This window comes from Myotis yumanensis, unplaced genomic scaffold (assembly GCF_028538775.1).
Source record: "Myotis yumanensis isolate MYYU_CA2020_CCGP unplaced genomic scaffold, mMyoYum1.0.hap1 SCAF_5, whole genome shotgun sequence".
NCBI lineage: Eukaryota > Metazoa > Chordata > Mammalia > Chiroptera > Vespertilionidae > Myotis > Myotis yumanensis.
This window is the reverse complement of record NW_027223756.1, coordinates 68,586,140-68,592,138: the sequence shown is the minus strand read 5'-3', so window position 1 is coordinate 68,592,138 and position 5,999 is coordinate 68,586,140. Positions and strand designations below refer to the sequence as shown.

At 39.9% G+C, this 5,999-nt stretch overlaps 1 pseudogene; it reads left to right on the top strand.

The window, feature by feature from the left end:
- The first annotated feature begins 240 nt into the window (after positions 1-240).
- On the top strand, positions 241-4,144 carry LOC139011772 (ATP-dependent translocase ABCB1 pseudogene; annotated as a pseudogene).
- Positions 4,145-5,999: the final 1,855 nt, after the last annotated feature.

Here is a 5,999-nt window from a genome sequence, read left to right as displayed (position 1 = left end):
ACTCCGACCTCGCGAGTCTACTACTTGCCTTGGATAAAGAAAGAAAAGAATATTTGATCAGCACGCTGTCATCCTTCACTTAACAGTCTTTCTGGGGAGGAGGTGAACAGGGAGGGAACAGAGGCGGTAGACTGAAAAAGCCATCGACGGAACAAAGTGAAAGTGTGGCTTTAGATCGGTTCTCAGAAATGGAGGCGGCTGCCAGGATGATGGTATCCGGCACTCGGTGATCAGAAGAGAGGAAAGGACACCAGGAGAAGGGATGGTTGGGGGAGGCTGGAGCAGAGCCCATAGAGCTCGGGTCCCTTCCTCTCCCTGTGCTGCGACCTTGTGAGTACACAGGCTGCCTGCAAATGCCAGAAGCGGAGTGGCTCCTTCCCTCTTCTAGCTTCAGCCTCAAAAAGCATGAAATACTTCAGCTGTGATAAATGCGTGTCTGAATGTAGCTTGCCTTACACACAAATCATTTAGGGCAGGTTTAGTGACTCCGGGGATATTTCAGATTTCTGCTGTATAATCAGAAAATTTTAATAGCATTGTGAAAGAAAGGTTATGGAATACATGTACTCATGGGGTGTTATATTTTGAGTTGATGTGAGTTAATGAAATGATAGACATAAGGGAATATTTTTAAAAGATGATAAACCTGAATTATTTTTAAGATGTTTTTTATTTCTTAGGTAATATTCAACATTTTATTTTTAAGATTGTTTGCAAAAGTATGTCATGTGCCTGTGAATGAAGGAAGCGTAAAAGAAGTGAAATGTGAATGTACTACCCTGGCAGTGTGTAATTCTTTCAAATTAGGACTGAATTAAAATGTGTACTTAAAATTTATTTTAATCTCTGAAATTAGAGCATATCAACAATTTCTTGTCCCCAAAACAAAAACATCAATGCATTTTTATAGTTACAGTCTAGAAGGTATTGCTCATCCAAATAATATGGTAATTATGACTCCGTTTTTATCCATAAGATAATACATGTGCCATTAGAAGTCAATTCTTCTCTCCTACAAGAATATATGGAGGGAGTGAGGGCACAGGAGTGAAGGCTGTAGGCACTGCCAAGTCTCAGTGGTGTCTGAAGGATTACTTAAAGGAATCATAGCAAGGATCCCTTAGCCCACATAATTTTTATTAGTGTAAGTTATGTTTTTTTATAAAAAGTAAATGAACAAAAATTCTAATTTATACAATATTTTTGAGCTGGATGAAAAAAATTTCAAGATAGGAAGAATTTTCTTTAAAAAATCAGCAAAGTACCACATATGTTTAGTGTTGTAACAATTTCCATCATGAATGACTTAAACCCTTTTGAACAATAATTTATTGATTCACTAAAAAATATTCAGTACCTGCTATATCCACAGTTCTATGTATTTGGGATACAACAGTGACTAAAAGATAAAGATCCCTGCCCTCAAAGGGACTTAATTTCTAGGAGGGAACAGGCAATACGAAAAATAAATGAATAAGTTACATGGTATGTTAGAAGGTGCTAAATACTACACAAATTCATAGAGCAAGTAAGATCAGTTGTCACTATGGGCAGGCAGTTTGCAATTCTAAAATGAACATCACTGTAGGCATAATTTCAAAGGTAACATTTGGGAGTGAATAGAGAAAAAAAATAGGGAATGAAAAGACGGGAGAAAAAGCCACAATTGGAAAAGAAGGGTCTTAGGAAGAGGAATCCTTCATTTTAATCACAGGTGTGAGGCAGAGTGCCTGATGCAGATGCTATTGGGTGATAGATGTGATGGTGACAATTAATATGTAGAAGTTATTTTTTGATTGTTTCTCAGAGAAATAGGAAGCAAAGTAATCAGCTCAGAAGAAATATAGGAGAGAAGATCTTAGGAGTTTAAGGAGGGGACAAATGAATGGCCTAGGGCAGTGGTCGGCAAACTGCGGCTCTTGAGCCACATGCGGCTCTTTGGCCCCTTGAGTGTGGCTCTTCCACAATATACCACGTGTGGGCGCGCACGTACAGGGAACGTTGTGGAGTGAAAGAAGATGTAGTGTCAAGGATTGAGAAAGGTATGTTGAGATGGTTTGGACATATAGAGAGGATGAACGAAAGGAGATAGACGAAACAAGTATACAAGACGAGTGTGGATGGGAGAGTTGGAAGGGATCGACCTCAGTGAACGTACCTCAATCAGATTGAGGACGTTTTCAGCAAAGGCCAGCTTAGGAGTACCCTAATTAAGTTAATAACAATGTACCTACCTATAAAGTTTAAGTTTAAAAAATTTGGCACTCAAAAGAAATTTCATTCATTGTACTGTTGATATTTGGCTCTGTTGACTAATGAATGAGTTTGCTGACCACTGGCCTAGGAAGATGGATTGTGATTGTCAGGCAGCATTAAGGATCCACTGGGTCTCACCACACACATACCAATCATGTGCTTTTCTCCTGCTACTATTCCAACATATGTATTGGTACAGAGTAGAGAGGACTATAATTTTGCCAAAGGAGTATAATAAAACAGTGGGTTTATGGGTGAATGCAATGGAGTGGTTAGATAGATTACTATGGAATTCATGCTAAGAAGAGAAGAGAGAACATTAAATGATTAAAGAGCAATGAAAAGCTATAGTATCAATGGATCAGAAGTCTGGGTGGAGTCAAAGGATTACCAGGATCAGAATAATAGAGGGAACTACTTTGCAATTTAGGAGGTGGAGGTTAGTGTGGGATGGATAAAATTTAGACACCGGAGGAATTAGTTATTGGTAATGACAAAGTCCATGATGTGACCATGAAGTGCATAACTTAAGAAGACAAGGACAAAAATAACTGTAGAGGCACTGAAGTCATTAAAAGGTTGTTGGGAATATCATATATATTTGCTTCAAAATCACACAGAATTAAAACTGATGCTATATTGAAAAGTGACAATGATCTAGGAATTTAAGGAAATGAGGTAGAATGACTTGGGTTCACCAGAATGCAGCCACAATTGGAGAGAGTGTATGATAAATTTTTATGATAAGAAATTCAATTCTGAGAATTTTAGGGAGGAGAGAGGGATTGGTCAGGAAGTGGCAATGGAAAACAATATGGCACCTATCCTACCTTTGGGACCAGCAGGAGAGGTCTGGAAGTGGAAAACCAGTCACTCCTTGAGTAGACTGCAGGGGGAGAAATCCTCAAGAAATAGCTCTGGACTGTGTATGGTGTCTGACTTGCAATTTAAAAAATTATTTCATACTACAAACTTTATCCTACCTAAGGGGCCACGCATGGTAGACATGAGTTGAGATCCCTAGAGAAAAATAATTTCAACTCCACAATTTTCTCTTCATTTTAAAAAATATATGTTTTTATTGATTTCAGAGAGGCAGGGAGAGGAAGAAAGAGATAGAAAAATCAATGATGACAGAGATTCATTGATCAGCTGCCTCCTGCACACCCCCTACAGAAGCACACCCCTTCCTGTTTGACTGCAGCATCAGCGAGAACATTGCCTACGGAGACAACAGCCGGATGGTGTCACAGGAAGAGATTGTGCGGGCCGCCCAGGAGGCCAACATCCACCACTTCATTGAGATGTTGCCTGACAAATATAACACCAGAGTAGGCGACAAAGGAACCCAGCTCTCCGGCGGCCAGAAGCAGCGCATTGCCATCGCGCGTGCTCTGGTGAGACAGCTGCGCATTTTGCTTCTGGACGAAGCCACATCAGCTCTGGACACAGAGAGTGAAAAGGTTGTCCAAGAAGCCCTGGACAAAGCCAGAGAAGGCCGCACCTGCATTGTGTTCGCTCACCGCCTGTCCACCATCCAGAACGCAGACCTGATAGTGGCGTTTCAGAATGGCAAGATCAGGGAGCACGGCACCCATCAGCAGCTGCTTGCACAGAAGGGCATCTACTTCTCCATGGTCAGCGTCCAGGCTGGGGCCAAGTGCTCGTGAACTGTGACCAGATAAGCTGTTAAATATTTTCTAATGTTTGTGTTAAAATATGGCATTTAGTCAAAGTTAAAAAGTGAGCACTTACTGGAAACACTATGTAGAGTGACCTGTTTCATATTTCCTGACATGAGATCATCCCATCAAGTTCAGAGTCTTGAAAGACTTTATAGTGGAAGGAACCGGAAGAAACATCATCAGATGGAATAAAACGATGTTTTCAATTGCGTTAGAAGTTTATATAATAATTCAAAGTAGATTTTGTTAATAAAATGTGTAACTTTTGTGTATATTTTCTTATTTGGACTGTAACCGACTGCCTTGCTAAAAGTACTATAGTAGAAGCAAAAAGTACTGAATGTTTGCATAAAGCGCCTATAATAAAACTAAACTTTTATAAAAAAAAAAAAAAGTGTGGTTTGATATCGTTTTGTTGTGCTGAAAACTAGCATCTGGGTGTAAATTGTGCACAGAGCGGAGGGCTGGCGCTTGGAATCCAGCGCGGTTTTCTGGAAGCCCGAGCACAGGATGAATGAGCGGCAACTCTGCCGACTGCATGTTTACTCGCATTCTCACGTGGCACTGTGACAGGACCGCTGCGCCCCGCAACCCAGGCATGTGCCCTTGACTGGAATCGAACCCAGGACCCTTCAGTCCACAGGCCAACACTCTATCCACTGAGCCAAACAGGCCAGGGCTACAATTTTCTCTTCTTGCTCTCCACAGGCTAGTGTTAAGAATTCTTCTATAGCTGACATAGGAAATCATCTGGTGTTAACAGCTGATAGCCAGAGAGCCATCACAATCATTAAGAAGACACATCCGGTGCTCCAACCAAAAATCACTGTCCCATGTACAGTACAAACTTTGTCATGCTGTGTTGCATAGAGATGATAGAGAGATAGAGATAGAGATAGAGATAGAGATAGAGATAGAGATAGAGATAAAAGGCTAATATGCAAAGTGTCTCCTTGGGAGTTCAACCAGGAGAACAGGAGTTCGCTTGCTCACTATGACGTGCGCTGACCACCAGGGAGTGGCACGGAACATGGCATGTGACCAGCAGTGATGGTGGGGCACTGAGGGAGTGAGGGAAGCGGGAGGCGGGGAGGCGAGGAGGCAGAGAACCTGATCGGCCCTGATTGCCGGCCAGGCCTAGGGACCCTACCCATGCACATATTTTGTGCAGCAGGCTTCTAGTAGAGATATGAAATTCTCAGAGACTCCCAATGGAACACATCTTCACTAATTAAAATTAGTCGTCAAATGGCAAAAGTGTCTCAGTAAGCTTATCAGAAATGGGCAAAAATAAAATTCCTCCAGTCTTTTATAGGCATTGCACAAGATGAATCAGCTTTCCAAGGACAGAGGTTTTAGTTTAACTTTTTTTCACATGGCAGGTCACAATCAGGCCCTCTCTCCAATTTTTTTCCACAATGAAACATATTTATTTATTTCAAATCTTATCATTTTATGTTTTATGATACATTTGGCTCTCTCTATATGGGAAGAAAGATTTAAACATACCTCTTCAGTTTCACCTCCCTAATTGCTTAAATAAATAAAAAAGTAAAGAGTGACAGTTGAGAAATAAGTGCAATATTGATGATGGAGTGGGTTGAATAAAAAGTTGCTATTTTACTTTGAAAACTTACTATTCTTTTTTTCATAACTTCTTTGTGCTCACACAAATCTATTTTCATAACAAAGAAAAGTATACTTGCAATATCTCATAGTAAAATAATAAGATATTGCTACGTATTTCATAGTCTTAAAAGATGACCTAATAACACTATGATAAATAATCCAACTTCACTTTCCTTTTACTATTTCTAATATCAAGAAAGTAACTCTAGCTTATACAGTAACCATACAGGTTTGTTTATATTTCTAAAATTCCAAACAATTCTCTTTAATCAAGTTGTCATTATATATGGATGGATAAGGCAATAATAGGATTTGTTTTAGAAATTCAGCAGAGGATGGCCCCTGTTGGAATTTGAATATTTTTTAAGTTTTCCCTCTATCTACACCTTTTGCCATAATTTCAAGAAGCTTTATTATCAGCTTTAAGAA